Below are 15163 nucleotides of genomic sequence, written 5' to 3' on the forward strand. Positions count from 1 at the left end.
AACCATATGTAAAGAAAAAGAAAAATGTAAATCCATTAAAAAAAACAATGTTGCCTTAAAAAGCCACCACCACATAGTGACAGAGTCAGTCATTTCTTGCCCCTCTTCTCCTCTCCCCTAACTTCTACCCCATGTCAGGAAAAGGTACGGGGGTGACAACTGAGTGAATCAAGTCACTGCCTGCTGGCTCAACAGGGTTTGCAAATGGAAGTTATCTTCTGATACAAATAATAACAAAAGGCACAAGCCTTATTGACAGGAGTTTTGCAATTCTCATCCTCATCTGTATAATTTAAAGAAATTTTAAATGTATTAGATTCTAAAGACACGAATCAATATCATCACAACTTAATCATCTATATCCAATCAACTCACCATCCACCTGGATCCAGTTTACCCTCTCTACTTTTACTAGGTGTTTCCATCTCATTCTGTTCACCTGTCTCCCTATTTCATCTTGGTCTGTGTGTCTCTTTTTATTCCCCTCTACACTCCTGCTGTTTCTCCCCTCTTATTTCTTCCCTCACACCTGTCCTGCCCCACTCTGCAACTTATTTCCCTTCGAGATGCTCTTTCTCTCCAACCTTTCTGATTCTGTCAAAAATCTGCAGGTATTTCTGCCTCTTGTTTGCCTCATCTCTGCCCTCCGGGTTACACTCCTTCTCTCCCTGTTACTCTCCCTTCCTCCCCACTCTCTGGAACCCCAGGTGGCTGTGCTTCCTTCCTGCTCTTCTTTCTTCCTCTGCTCTTGTCACCCTTTGGCTTCTTTCTCTGCCAGCACCATGATGCACTGAAGTCCATGGTTCCACGTTTTATCCTCTCCACGTCTGACGTACCTCACCACCGTTCGCCGCCCCCTCCTCCAGGGCAGCTCTCCCTTGTTGTTTTCCAATCCCTGGAGATCTGGCTTTTTCATTTACTTCTCTATTTTATTCACCTGCTACTTTCAAGGCTTAATCTCTTTCACTTTACTACCTCTTTGCAAGTCCCTCAGCCACCCTCTACGTTCCCATCGGTTCTCCCTCATGCTTTTCTCCTTCGCAGTTTTAATCTTTCTCTCTCAGTCGCTCAGTCTCTGCTTCTCCTGATGCCCCTCGCCCATTTAAGGGGCTGGAGACTGAATGAGATGCCCGTGGACTGGAAAAGCACATTTTTCAATAGAGCTGAATACGACACGGAACAACACTAGGTGTCACAAGGCTGGACCAAGTCACCTCCCCCAACGCGGGGTGAGGGGAAGGGCTGACCAGGAAGGGGAGGCCAGAGAAGCAGAAGGACCGGCCTTAGGAGGAGGCGAGGACAGAGGCGCGGGGAGGGAGGGAGGGGGTCTCAGGAGAGGAGCGGGTCTCTGCAGAACCCCAGGACCGCGGGAAGGACGCGGCCTGTCCGGGAGCGCGGCGGCCGGCGCAGCCCTCCAGGGGCCGAGAGGGCGAGGCTGCGGGGCGCGAACCCACCTTGCGGAAGAGGACTTTACAGGGGGAGGGCGGAGGTACTAAAGAGTTTTAAACAGGAAAATGTCGCCAAAGACGGTGTCTACGTGGACCGAAGGCTGAAAAAGCCAAGGGAACGGACCAGCCTCAGAAAAAATTAAAACCCAAACGAAAAGATACCCGACCTGCAACTGCCACGTCTGGATTAACTCTGGGACGGGTGCGGCGGAGGGTGACGGTGGTCGGCGGGGGGGGGGGGGGGGGGGGGAGGGGGGGCTGCACAAATTTACACTGGAAAGAAACTTACGCTCCGCTCTGCGACCTTGGCTCAGCACTCTCCGCTCTCCGCGTCCTGGGGAAAGGGCGCCTGGCGTTCGAGGGAGGGCTTCCGGGGCGGGGCCTAGGCGGAGCGCCAGCGGCGAGGGGCGGGGCGAGGAGAGCGCCCAGGTCTGCGCACTGAGCGCAGGAGGGAGGTGCAGGGAGCAGGGCGGGGTTGGTGCGCCTGTGACCTTGACTACATTCCTTTAAGTTACTGGCTGTAACAGTTTTCACGTGTGGGCCAGTTATGTTGGAAGCCAAGATATTTCCTCTTAAGACTAAAAGGGTTTAATAAAAACCTATTTCTCACAGCAAGTTGTTCTGACGTCCTGCTAGTGAGGCTGAAGCAATTCACTGGTCTGGGAACTTGGGTCTCTAGGAGCGGAGAGGGAGGGGTTGACGTGGGCCATTAGTTGGATCCAGGAACACTTCCTAAATTGGAATTAATTTAAGCAGCTTTAAGAAATAAGAATGGGACTACTCTCTGTATTACAAATAACAAATACAAAACTCCCCCTGGGTAGAAATGGGCTATTTCATACTGACACCCTACAAAACTGCTTTTTTTTTTTTTCTATTCCCCATTCACGCAGAAGGGCAAACTCAACATAGTGCTGAGTTCCACAAACTCAGGGACAGTACCTGGAGGTCTGAGATGGAAGACTAAGACATGTGATCATTTAGGTCACTAAAAATTGCCTTAAAAACAGCAATACATTTTTTTAAATTGTTATAAAATGCATTATTCTTTCTTTTATCCAATGTGTTTTAATTATTTGCCTTTCTAAAACCAATTCTGTAAACAGTGACATAGAGTTGTATAAGCAACACTTTATACAGTGACAAACATCACAGTATAAGTTTAAGCTGTAGAGCATAAGTAACTGACTGACATATACTGTGAAATGATTATCACAATAAGTATAGTTAGCATCCAGAATTTCATATAGATAACATAAAAAGAGAAAGCAAACTAGAAGAAAAAACTTTTTTTTCTTTTGATGAGAACTGCATTATTGTTTAAAAAACTTACTCTATTCCACACTTGGGAGAATTACTTTTAAGTATCTTTCCCCAAAACTTTTAATGAAATTCTACTTAAATACATAATAACACAATGTAATTTCAAATTGATTATATGTTCATTATGAACATAATTAGAATTTTTCACTTTTTATTTCCAAATATATTTTAGTTTTTTATTTTCTATTTCTTAAAGTTTTGTCAAGGGTGGGTAACAAAGCCTGAAAAATAACAGTCTTCAGAAGACACTGGGATTTATTTCCATTTAAAGAATAATTAAGTTGCAATATTTCTAACAGCATTTAGTAGGGAGGTATATTCTCTTTAATTTGAACCCCAAAGAAAGTAAAACTAGATTACCAAATATACAGTAACTTCATTTGGACCCCCAATATTTTTAAGGCAGTATCTGTTAGATAACATCTACTATAAACTATGCTTTATCACATCCCTACATGTGAAACATTTCAACCAGAGAGACATGGGAATCCATTGAAATAGGATGATGTTTACATAGGGAAATTAGCATACTTAAAGTATTTTCAGGTAAAATGAGCAGACTGTCCTGGTGTATAACTCACAGTAAGTTTAATTATCATGCATCATCTCATATAGATAAAATGAAGAGAAATCAAAATAGGAGAAAAAACTTTTCTTTGATGAGAACTGCATTATTCATTTTTTAAAGTTTTTTTTTAATGTGGACCATTTTTAAAGTCTTTATTCAATTTGTTACAATACTGCTTCGTTTTATGTTTTGGTTTTTTGGCCCCAAGGCATGTGGGATCATAGCTCTCCATCGAACCTGCAAGTCCCTTCACCGGAAGGCAAAATCTTAACCACTGGACCGCCAGGGAAGTCCCCATTATTCTTTAAAATACTTACTCTATGCCACACCTGTGATGAATTACCTTGTGAACGTATATGGTGACTAAAAAATTCCTTTTTAAAAAAAAGCAAAATAAAAAGATCTTAGAAGAACAAAATATGCTTAAGCTAGCAGAAGGTAGGAAAAAGAATCAGAGACAAATGAAATGTAGAATAAAACCAGAGAAAATGACAACAGTACAACATCGTTATTTGAAAAGGATAACAAAACTGACAAATCTTTATCCAGATTAACAACAAAGGGAAGACTCAAATGACTGAATCAGAAATCAAAGAGGGGACATTATAGCAGATTACAACTGATTCTTCAGAAATTTTTTTTTTCAATTTAGAAGAAAAGATTTAGACAATTCTATGCCTAAATATCAGATAACCTAGAAGATATGGATAAATCCATACAGAACACAACCTACCAAGACAGAATTATAAAGAAATTAAAAATCTGAACAAGCCTATAACTTTTAAGGAGATTGAACCAGTATTCAAAAACCATTCAGCAAAGGAAAGCAAGATAGCTTCACTGCAAAATTCAACCCAACATTTATAAACAATTAAGACCAACCTTCCAAGGACTTCCCTAGTGGTGCAATGGTTAAGAATCTGCCTGCCAATGGAGACATGGTTTGATCCCTGGTCCAGGAAGATCCCACATGCCGCGGAGCAACTAAGCCCATGCGCCACAGCTATTGAGCCTGTGCTCCAGAGCACCCGAGCCACAACTACAAAGCCCACGTGCCACAACTACCGAAGTCCATGCACCTAGAGCCCATGCTCCGCAACAAGAGAAGCCACTGCAATGAGAAGCCCACGCACTGCAAGGAAGAGTAGCCCCTGCTCACCACAACTAGAGAAAGTCCGTGAGCAGCAACGAAGACCCAACGCAGCCAAAAATAATGATAGCCAAAAATAAATAAATAAATATTTTTTAAAAATCAACACATTTAAAAGACCATCATGACTAACGGGAATATATTCTTTTTTTTCTGTGTTTTTACAAAATTTATTTGGTTGAAGTATACTTGATTTACAATATTCTGCTAATTTCTGTTGTATAGCAAAGTGAATCACTTATACATACAATACATATATTCTTTTCATATTCTTTTCCATTATGGTTATTAAGGATATTGAATATTGTTCCCTGTGCTATGGAACAGAACAGAATGCCGCAAAATAATCCTTTCCAGTATGTAAAGTGTTTTGACAAGGGTACCAAGACTACACAAAGAGGAAAGGACAGTCTCACTAACAAATGGTGCTGGCAAACTAGATATCTACCAGCAAAAGAAGGAAGCTGGAACCTTACCTGCATCAAACGCAGAAATTCAGTGTGCCAAATGATACCATCAACAGAGCGAAAAGATAACCTCTGAGGGATGGAGGTGACGAAAGTCATTTAAAGAACACCCACGTGTCAGAGATTTAGGTTGATTTCACAGGTGAAGACTAATGATGGAATAAAATACCTTCTAGCCCTGAGGTCTCTTTCTGAACTTTCCATTCCACTTTTCCATTTCCCGACCACTGAGATTTTGAAGCCAGTGACTCACTCATTTAGCTTCAATGCATTATAATAAGTCTGAACATATTTCCTCCAGTACGTTTTTTCCAGAATTTACCAGGCATTCTTGCAAATGAATACATAACTTCCAAGTGCAGATTCTTTACTCCTGGCTTACAGAGGGTGACAGAGGGGGTTGTTGAAACTTATGATCTTACAGCCTATTGGTCAGAAGCACAGGTGATAACGTACATTTGTGCTGCCACCTGAAGTGTGCTGAAAGGGATGGCAGTCCTGTGAGATCTGTAGGATCTCATGCGATCTCAGTACAGGCGGTGTCAGAATTGAGCTGAATTGTAGGATACACAGCTGGTGTCCCAGGAATTGCTTGTTGTGCAGAAAACTCCTCACACATCAGTGACCAAAAGTGTCAGAAGTGTTCTATGTGAGGGTGTTGTGGTGTGAGACACAGAAGAAAGAAACACACAGTAGGAAGAAATGGATTTTTCCCTCCACAGGAGGAAGAAAATCAAGTTTTTCCTTTGTAAGAACACCCAACATAATGAGATAACTTTTCAAGATCTTCCAAGTACTTTACCAAGACAAACCATATTTTTGGCCATCAAACAAGTCTTGATAAATTATAAGAATTCAAGTTATACAAAATATTTCTATGACCACAATGGAAAAACCAGAAATCAATAAACAAAAAATATCTGGAAAAAGTATAATGGAAAATAATGACCACAAATATATGGAAAATAAAGACCTACTAATGAACAAGGTTGGAACAAGGAAGAAATTACAAAGGCAATTAGCATGTATTCTCAACTGAATGAAAATGAGAACAGAACATATGAAATTTACAACTGACCAGTACTTCAGGAGAAATTAAAAACTTGAAAATGGATAGCAATTTATTAAAACATCTGAAAACCTAAGGGCTCTTTCTTTTTTCTTTCTTTGTTTGTTTGCTAGGGTTTTGGTTATTTTGGTTATTAATGTGAACTTCCTGCTTGGCATGGGACTTACATCCATAACTCAGTTCATCCAGTTCTGAGGCTTACATAGGCGGGGGAAGGCAGGACCAAGTAAAAGGGCAAGGCTTGAGGTTATTTACAAACATTTGATTATGATACACCACTTCGAAATGTTATAACTGAGAACACATAGGCCATTGAGGGTAGTTGGACTACAAAAAGTAATATATTTCTAGATAAAATAAAAATGAATGGCTATTCTAATGGGAAGAGAAAACAGAAATTGGAAATAATAAGGGTAATTATTTAGGAAAAGAATTCTTGACATCAGGATGTCAAAGGTGAAACAATTCCTGGAGATAATACATTCTTACCTGTAACCTTGACTCTGGGAGGTGAAGGTGGGGATGAAAAAACAAAAGGTCATTGAAAGTGTACCAGTCAGCTTTCTAAAATTTTTGCTGTGGTGACAAATATTCCTGAATTCTCACTGGATTATAACAACAAATATGTATTGCTTCCTCATATGACCTCTATCATTATTATCACCTCTTGCTTATTTCTATAATTCAATTGTCATTAAGGGTAAAATTTCAGTCTACCCAAGAACATTCTTGCAGTAGAGAGGAAACAAGGCTATACAGAACAAAGACTTTGAAAGCGTCCATGTAAACATGCCATTCTTTTTTTTTTAATATCTTAATTGGAGTAAAATTGCTTTACAATGGTATGTTAGTTTCTGCTGTATAACAAAGTGAATCAGCTATACATATACATATATCCCCATGTCCCCTCCCTCTTGCATCTCCCTCCCACCCTCTCTATCCCACCCCTCTAGGTGAACACAAAGCACCGAGCTGATCTCCCTGTGCTATGTGGCTGCTTCCCACTAGCTGTCTATTTTACATTTGTTAGTGTATATATGTCATTGCCACTCTCTCACTTCATCCCAGCTTACCCTTTCCCCTCCCCGTGTCCTCAAGTCCATTCTCTACATCTGCATCTTTATTCCTGTCCTGTCCTTAGGTTCTTCAGAACATTTTTTTTTTTTTTAGATTCCATATGTATGTGTTAGCATACAGTATTTGTTTTTCTCTTTCAGACTTACTTCACTCTGTATGATAGTCTCTAGGTCCATCCACCTCACTACAAATAACTCAGTTTCGCTTCATTTTATTGCTAAGTAATATTCCACTGTATATATGTGCCACATCTTCTTTATCTATTCATCTGTCGATGGACACTTACGTTGCTTCCATGTCCTGGCTATTGTAAATAGAACTGCAACGAACATTGTGGTACATGACTCTTTTTGAATTATGGTTTTCTCAGGGTATATGCCCAGTAGTGGGATTGGTGGATCACATGGTAGTTTTATTTTTAGTTTTTTAAGGAACCTCCATACTGTTCTCCATAGTGGCTGTTATCAATTTACATTCCTACCAACAGTGCAAGAGGGTTCCCTTGTCTCCACACCCTCTCCAGCATTTATTGTTTGTAGATTTTTTGATGATGGCCATTCTGACTGGTGTGAGGTGATACCTCATTGTAGTTTTGATTTGCATTTCTCTAATGATTAGTGATGTTGAGCATCCTTTCATGTGTTAGCTGGCAATCTGCATATCTTCTTTGAAGAAATGTCTGTTTAGGTCTTCTCCATTTTGGGATTGGGTTGTTTGTTTTTTTGATATTGAGCTGCATGAGCTGCTTGTATATTTTGGAGATTAATCCTTTGTCAGTTGTTTGTTTATAAATATTTTCTCCCATTCTGAGGTTGTCTTCTCATCCTGTTTATGGTTTCCTTTGCTGTGCAAAGCTTTTAAGTTTCATTAGGTCCCATTTGTTTATTTTTGTTTTTATTTCCATTTCTCTAGGAGGTGGGTCAAAAAGGATATTGCTGTGATTTATGTCATAGAGTGTTCTGCCTATGTTTTCCTCTAAGAGTTTTATAGTGTCTGGCCTTACATTTAGGTCTTTATTCCATTTTTAGTTTATTTTTGTGTATGGTGTTCTAATTTCATTCTTTTACATGTAGCTGTCCAGTTTTCCCAGCACCACTTAAAAACATGTCATTCTATTCGCACCAAATGGGCCAAGGAACTCAAATGACCAAGCTTGCATAAAATAGGGAGGGAAGAGCAATCCTCTCAAAGGGATGGAAGGGTTGCCTATGTCAGTTGGCCAAGCTTGATATCAAAGAGCAGACATGCATGACCTCACAGGAGGGTGATAAATGATTGGAAATAATATTGTAATATGTGATTAGTACAGCTTCATCAGAAAGAAGTCCCTAGCCACAGCAATTGGACAAGAAAAATAAAAGGAATCCAAATTGGGAAGAAGTAAAACTGTCACTGTTGGCAGATGACATAATACTATACATAGAAAATCCTAAAGATGCCACCAGAAAACTACTAGAGCTCACCAATGAAGAGGGTAAAGTTGCAGGGTACAAAATTAATATACAGAAATCTGTTGCATTTGAATACAGTAAAACCAAAATATCAGAAAGTGAAATTAAGGAAACAATCCCATTTACCATCGCATTAAAAAGAATAAAATACCTAAGAATAAACCTAACTAAGGAGGCAAAAGACCTGTACTCAGAGAATTATAAGATACTGATGAAAGAAATCAAAGATGACACAAACAGATAGAAAGATATACTGAATCCTCCTCCTAGAGTAATGGAAACAGAAGCAAAAATAAACAAATGGGACCTAATGAAACTTAAAAGTTTTGCAAAGCAAAGGAAACCATAAACAAAATGAAAGAACAACCTACAGAATGGGAGAAAATATTTGCAAATGAGACAACCAACAACGGGTCAATTTCCAAAATATACAACGGCTTATATAGCTCAATATCAAAAAACCAAACAACCCAATAAAAAAATGGGCAGAAGACCTGAATAAACATCTCTCCAAAGAAGACATACACATGGCCAAAAGGCAGATGAAAAGATGCTCAACATCACTAATTATTAGAGAAATGCAAATAAAAACTACGAGGTACCACCTCACACCAGTCAGAATAGCTATCATTAAAAAGTCTACAAACAATAAATGCTGGAGAGGGTGTGGAGAAACAGGAACCCTTGTACACTGTTGGTGGGAATGTAAATTGGTGCACCCACTTCGGAGAACAGCATTGAGATTCCTTAAAAAACTAAAAATAGAGTTACCGTATGACCCAGCAATCCCACTCCTGTGCATATATCCAGAAAAATGAAAACTCTACTTCAAAAAGACATATATACTCCAATGTGCATCACGACACTACTTACAATAGCCAAGACACAAAAGCAACCTAAATGTCCATCAACAGATGAGTGGATAAAGAAGATGTGGTACATACATGTATACAATGTGATATTACTCAGCCATAAAAGACAATGAGAGAATGCCATTTGCAGCAACATGGATGGACCTAGAGATTTTCATACTAAGTGAAGTAAGTCATATGGAGAAAGACAAATATCATATATCACTTATATGTGGAGTCTGAAATAATGATACAAGTGAACTTAATTATAAAACAGAAACAGACTTAGAGACAGTACAAACAAACTTATGGTTACCAAAGGGGAAACGAGGGGAGGGATAAATTAGGAATGTGAGATTAACATATGCACACTCTATATATAAAATAGATAATCGACAAGGAACTACTGTGTAGCACAGGGAACAATATTCAATATCTCGTAATAAACTATAATGGAAAAGAATCAGAAAAAAATATACATGTAAGTGAATCATTTGTGGTACATCTGAAACATAGTAAATCAACTATACTTCAATAAAAAAATAAATAAAAGAAAGTTATCTTTACTTTGTTCACACACAAAATACATTCACCTCAGTTCCAACTGAAATGAAACCAAAAAAATGTCTATACGAATACAACTTCCATCACCAGTGAGGATCTCATAATGGTCTCATGAGATCCCTCTTGCTTGGAAAACAGCTTGTTCATTCATAATATCAGGTCTTGATTGTAATATTACATCAAGGGAAGTTGAAAACCAAATGCCATACTACTATCTTTTCTGTTACTGAAAGGATATCCACGGGAGATCACACTACTCCCAGGAAACATTTGCAAAAATCTGGACGCACCTTTTAGTGTCACAACTGGGGTAGTGCTTCTGGTGCCTAGTGTGTACAGCTCAGTGATGCTGGTAAACGTCCTACAATGCAGGGAACAGCTTCACACAACAAAGATTTATCTCACTCACAATGTCAATAGAATCAAAAAGTTATACCATGTAAACATGAACTGAAAGGAAAGAGGAGTGTCTTCTTAATAGCAGATAAAATAAAGTTCAAAGAAAATAAAATTACCAAGGGTAATAGCAAATGACATAATGAAAAAAGGGCCAATCTACCATGAAGACCACACAGTCCTAAGTGTATATGCACAAAAGAACAGCAGCAAAATTTGTGAAGCAACAACTGATAGAACTGAAAGGACCAATACACAAATCCACAATTACACCTTGAGATTCTGATACATCTCTCTCAGTAACTGACAGAACAAGGACAAAGAAAATCACCTTGCATGGATGAACTCCAAACCACCATCAAATCATGGGATAGAATCAAGAATTTTAGGACAACATTAAAAAACAGCAGATTACACATTATTTTCAAAAATATGTCAGGATACATAAATCACAGCAATATCTTTTTGGATGCATCGCCAGTAGCCAACTCCCACACTGAGGTTTGTTTAGAACAGGCTGGTTGATGTGAAATCTCATAGGCATTTTTTCCAATTATATCTGAGTCAAAATCCTGAGGATGATTCGTAGGTCCCATCACTATGACCTGGCACCTGTGATCAGTACCCAATCCATCCCAAAGACTCATCAACCGAGCTTTCATCATGGCTGTAGCTTCATGGTCAGAACTTGAACGTTTTCATAGAAAGGAGTCAATTTCATCTATAAAGATGATGGAAGACTGTGGCTTCGTGGCAGGGAGAAAACAGCAGCAGGTAGTTTCTGAGATTCTCCATACCACTTACCGGTCAGTGTTGAAGGCTGAAGAAACAACCTGCTTTTTTGGCTGTAGCCTTGGTAATCAATGTTCTACCACAGCATGGAGGCACATAGAGAAAAAACACCTTTTGGAGGCTGCAGAAGCTTGGAATTTTCAAACAAATGGTTTTTTTTTTTTTTTTTTTTGGCGGTACACGGGCCTCTCACTGTTGTGGCCTCTCCCGTTGCGGAGCACAGGCTCCAGACGCGCAGGCTCAGCGGCCATGGCTCACGGGCCCAGCCGCTCCGCGGCATGTGGGATCCTCCCGGACCAGGGCACGAACCCGTGTCCCCTGCATCAGCAGGTGGACTCTTCAACCACTGCGCCACCAGGGAAGCCCCAAATGTTTCTTTTTGATAGGTAAGATGACTGTATCTTTCAGATCCATAATGACATAATTTAAACCTCCTATATCACTCCAAGTAACATACGTGTTCAGACGGTCTAGTTGATGAGCAGCAATACCCATTTCATATTCTGAAAGCTTCACATTTTTCACGCCAATTGGCTTAATTTTTCTGTGTCAGAGCTTTTGCTTTCTGATTGGATGAATTGCATCCATCATCCATTCGATTGTAAAGTATGTTATTGCATCAAATATCATCAAACAGAAAACTAAACCAACATCATTCCGACTCAGGGGACGAGAAAAGGCTTCAGCATGTTCCATCTTGATTGTTAACAGTCGCATAAAAAACAGGAAATTGTTAACACCACCATTCTCTGTGAAAGGGTGCCTAGGCTGGAAGAACCACCTCCATTTTTGCACTGGGTCGTACCAGTGCCTGTGCAACAATCAGATCTGGTTCATTCTGGCCACCTTCACCTAGGACCCTGGTTCTGAGGTCACCAAGACAACCCCATGCCCCTGCAGCAAGCCAGCTACCTAAACTTTCCCTGGAAATGGCCTAACTCATAGGGGCAGCACTAACAGAGACCTAAGGGCCTAGGCCAGGTGGACGGCAAGGTGAAGACTGGGACGCCCTTGGAGGTTAATCCAATGGATACCAAGGGCTGCGGGAAGCTGGGGGGTGGCACTAAGGTGGGGTGTGAGAGGAAAGGGAGGTGACCTTTCCAGCTTGGCTTCCCAGATCCAATCTGGTCCGCAAAGGACCTCAGCTGGACCCTTCACCCCTCCCACAAAGCCCTGTGGGAACCCGCGACTCACTCCCTCACAGATACCTCACTTTTTAAAAAAAAAAATTTATTTATTTATTTTTGGCTGCGTTGGGTTTTCATTGCAGTGCACGGACTTCTCATTGCTGTGGCTTCTCTTGTTGCAGAGCACAGGCTCTAGGTGCGCGGGCTTCAGTAGTTGTGGCGGGCGGGCTCAGTAGTTGTGGCTCACGGGCTCTAGATCACAGGCTCAGTAGTTGTGGTGCACGGGCTTAGCTGCTCCACAGCATGTGGGATCTTCCCAGACCAGGGCTTGAACACGTGTCCCTTGCATTGGCAGGTGGATTCTTAACCACTGGGCCACCGGGGAAGCCCAATACCTCACTCTTCAAAGGCCAATATACAGAGACAAAAGGCAAAAGCAGTAATAGGATAGAAGCATGGGCCAGACCTATCTGCTGGTCTTACATGGTCTACTGGGGAGGCGTCTGTGGCTCACACTGGGGACGTAAACACTGGTGGCAGACATCTCGGGAAGCATTCATCTGCATGAGCTCTCCAGGAGGCTGACATGTCAGCACCAAGACCCAGCACCATCCTACAGCCTGTAGGTTCCTGTGCTGGGAGTGCTCAGGCTAAACAAGAAACTGGGTAGGGACACAGCCCCAACCATAGCCGACAGGTTGCCTAAAGAAATCCTGAGCCCACAGCCATCTCTACACATGCATCTACACCTGGCCCCGCCCACCAGAAGGCCAAGACCCAGCTCCACCCACCAGTGGGCAGGCACAAGCCTCAAGACCAGCCTCACCCACCATGGGGCACACGTCAGAAGCAAAAAAACTGAAGTCCTGCAGTCTACAGACAGAATCTGCAAACACAGGCCAGACACAACCCTGGGACCAGCTGGCCCCTGACCCTTGGCTTACAAGAGGGGAGTGTACTGCTGGGACACAAAGGATGTCGCCTAAAGTGGGAGACACTTTCTCATCTCTCCAAGGATGAGAAGCTCAGCTAACCTACCACATACCTAAAAATACAAATAGCAATTTAGACAGAATGAGGCAACAGAGGATTATGGTTCAGATAAAGGAAGGAGATAAAACCCCAGAAGAACATAGTTACATGAAGATATGCAATCTACCAAAGGAATAGCTCAGAGTAATGACCATAAAGGTGATCAAAGACGTCAGAAGGAGAATGGATGCACAGAGCAAGAAATGAAAAGTTTTTAACAAAGACTTAGAAAGTATAACAATCCAACAGAACTGAAGAATACAACAACTGAAATGTAAAGAAAAAAACAAAAAACTAGAAGGAATCAACAGTAGACTAAATGAGGCAGAAGCATGGTCAGTGAGCTGGAAGACAGAGTAGTGGAAACCACCCCCGAACAGAAAAAAGAAAAAAGAATGAAAAGAAGGGAGGACAGTTTATGAGACCTCTGGGACAACAGCAAGTGTGCCAATATTCACATTATAGGGGATCCAGAAGAAGAAGAGAGAGAGAGGGCCTGAGAAAATATCTGAAGAAACAATAACTGAAAAATTCCCTAACAAGGGAAAAGAAAGGGTCACCTAAGTATAGGAAGTGCAGAGTTCTATATCCATATAAAAACTTCACAGTAAACACAAACCAAAAACCTGTCATAGATACACATTCAGAAAGCACCTGAGGGCTTCCCTGGCGGCACAGTGGTTAAGAGTCTGCCTGCCAAGGTAGGGGACAGGGGTTCGAGCCCTGGTCCAGGAAGATCCCACGTGTCATGGAGCAACGAAGCCCATGTGCCACAACTACTGAAGTGTACGTGCCTAGAGCCCACGCTCCACAGCAAGAGAAGCCACCACAATGAGAAGCCCGCACACCACAGCAAGGAGTAGCCCCCACTCGCCACAACTAGAGAAAGCCCGCATGCAGCAACAAAGACCCAACGCAGCCAAAAATAATTAAAAAAAAAAAAAAAGAAAGCACCTGAAAAGATGCTCAACATCATGGGCTCTTCCACTTTGTACAGCTCCATGGAGCACCTCTTTATTTACTAGGTGCGATGCTGCCCAATTCATGAAGCATTCAATAAAGCCAATTAGATCTTTCCATTTCCTTGGTTGAACTGTTGTACACTAATTGAAGTCAAGGGTCTGAAAGGCACTGCTATACGATTTGCATTATAGACATTTGAATATTCTGCAACAGAGTGTGGAGAGAATAACTCAAGTACAAATTACGAGTATATAATCTCCGACTTGTATGTTGTTTGATCCCATATTGGAAAGATTGTTATAGATGCTTTCAACCCTGAGATACTAACAGTGCATTGCTAGCTTCTGCTATAAAGTACAGAGACGGAATAAAACTGTTGGAAAAAGGAATAACATACATCCAGTGTTGTGACAAAGTTGATTATTTTATTAGTTAAAACAGGAGACTAATGATACATTCTGAATAAAACAGCAGCAAAATGTAATGGCGAGAGTTAAGTGTGAATCATATATATACACACACTATTCTGAATATTTTCATTAAATGTTCCTCTCCAGAATATTTCTCTCTTCAATTTCCAACAATAAGACTAATTTTCCTTTAAACATAGATATATAAAACTACTATTGCCACTCAATGGAGTAAGTGACCAAGTCTACCCCTGCATTATTGCTACTGGATAAACAGTCCCCAGTAACCTGTCACTCTCCTCTCAGGTAAAAAAAAAAGCCCAGGGACTTCCCTGGCGATCCAGTGGTTAAGTCTCCTGGTACCAGTGCTTCCACTGGAGGGGGCACAGGTTCCATTCCTGGCTGGGGAACTAAGATCCCCCATGCTGTACGGCAAGGCCAAAAAATTTAAAAAATAAAAACAAAACCAAATAAA

The 15163-nt window shown here is 41.0% G+C and overlaps 1 pseudogene; it reads right to left on the minus strand.

Annotated features, from left to right (window-relative positions):
• Positions 1 to 1283: 1283 nt before the first annotated feature.
• Positions 1284 to 11858, minus strand: LOC113606271 (ATPase family AAA domain-containing protein 1 pseudogene; annotated as a pseudogene).
• Between the last annotated feature and the right edge of the window lie 3305 nt (positions 11859 to 15163).

The sequence above is a fragment of the Aethalodelphis obliquidens genome, unplaced genomic scaffold (assembly GCF_003676395.1).
Source record: "Aethalodelphis obliquidens isolate GAN/ISIS:26980383/991018 unplaced genomic scaffold, ASM367639v1 scaffold43, whole genome shotgun sequence".
In the NCBI taxonomy this organism is placed as follows: domain Eukaryota; kingdom Metazoa; phylum Chordata; class Mammalia; order Artiodactyla; family Delphinidae; genus Aethalodelphis; species Aethalodelphis obliquidens.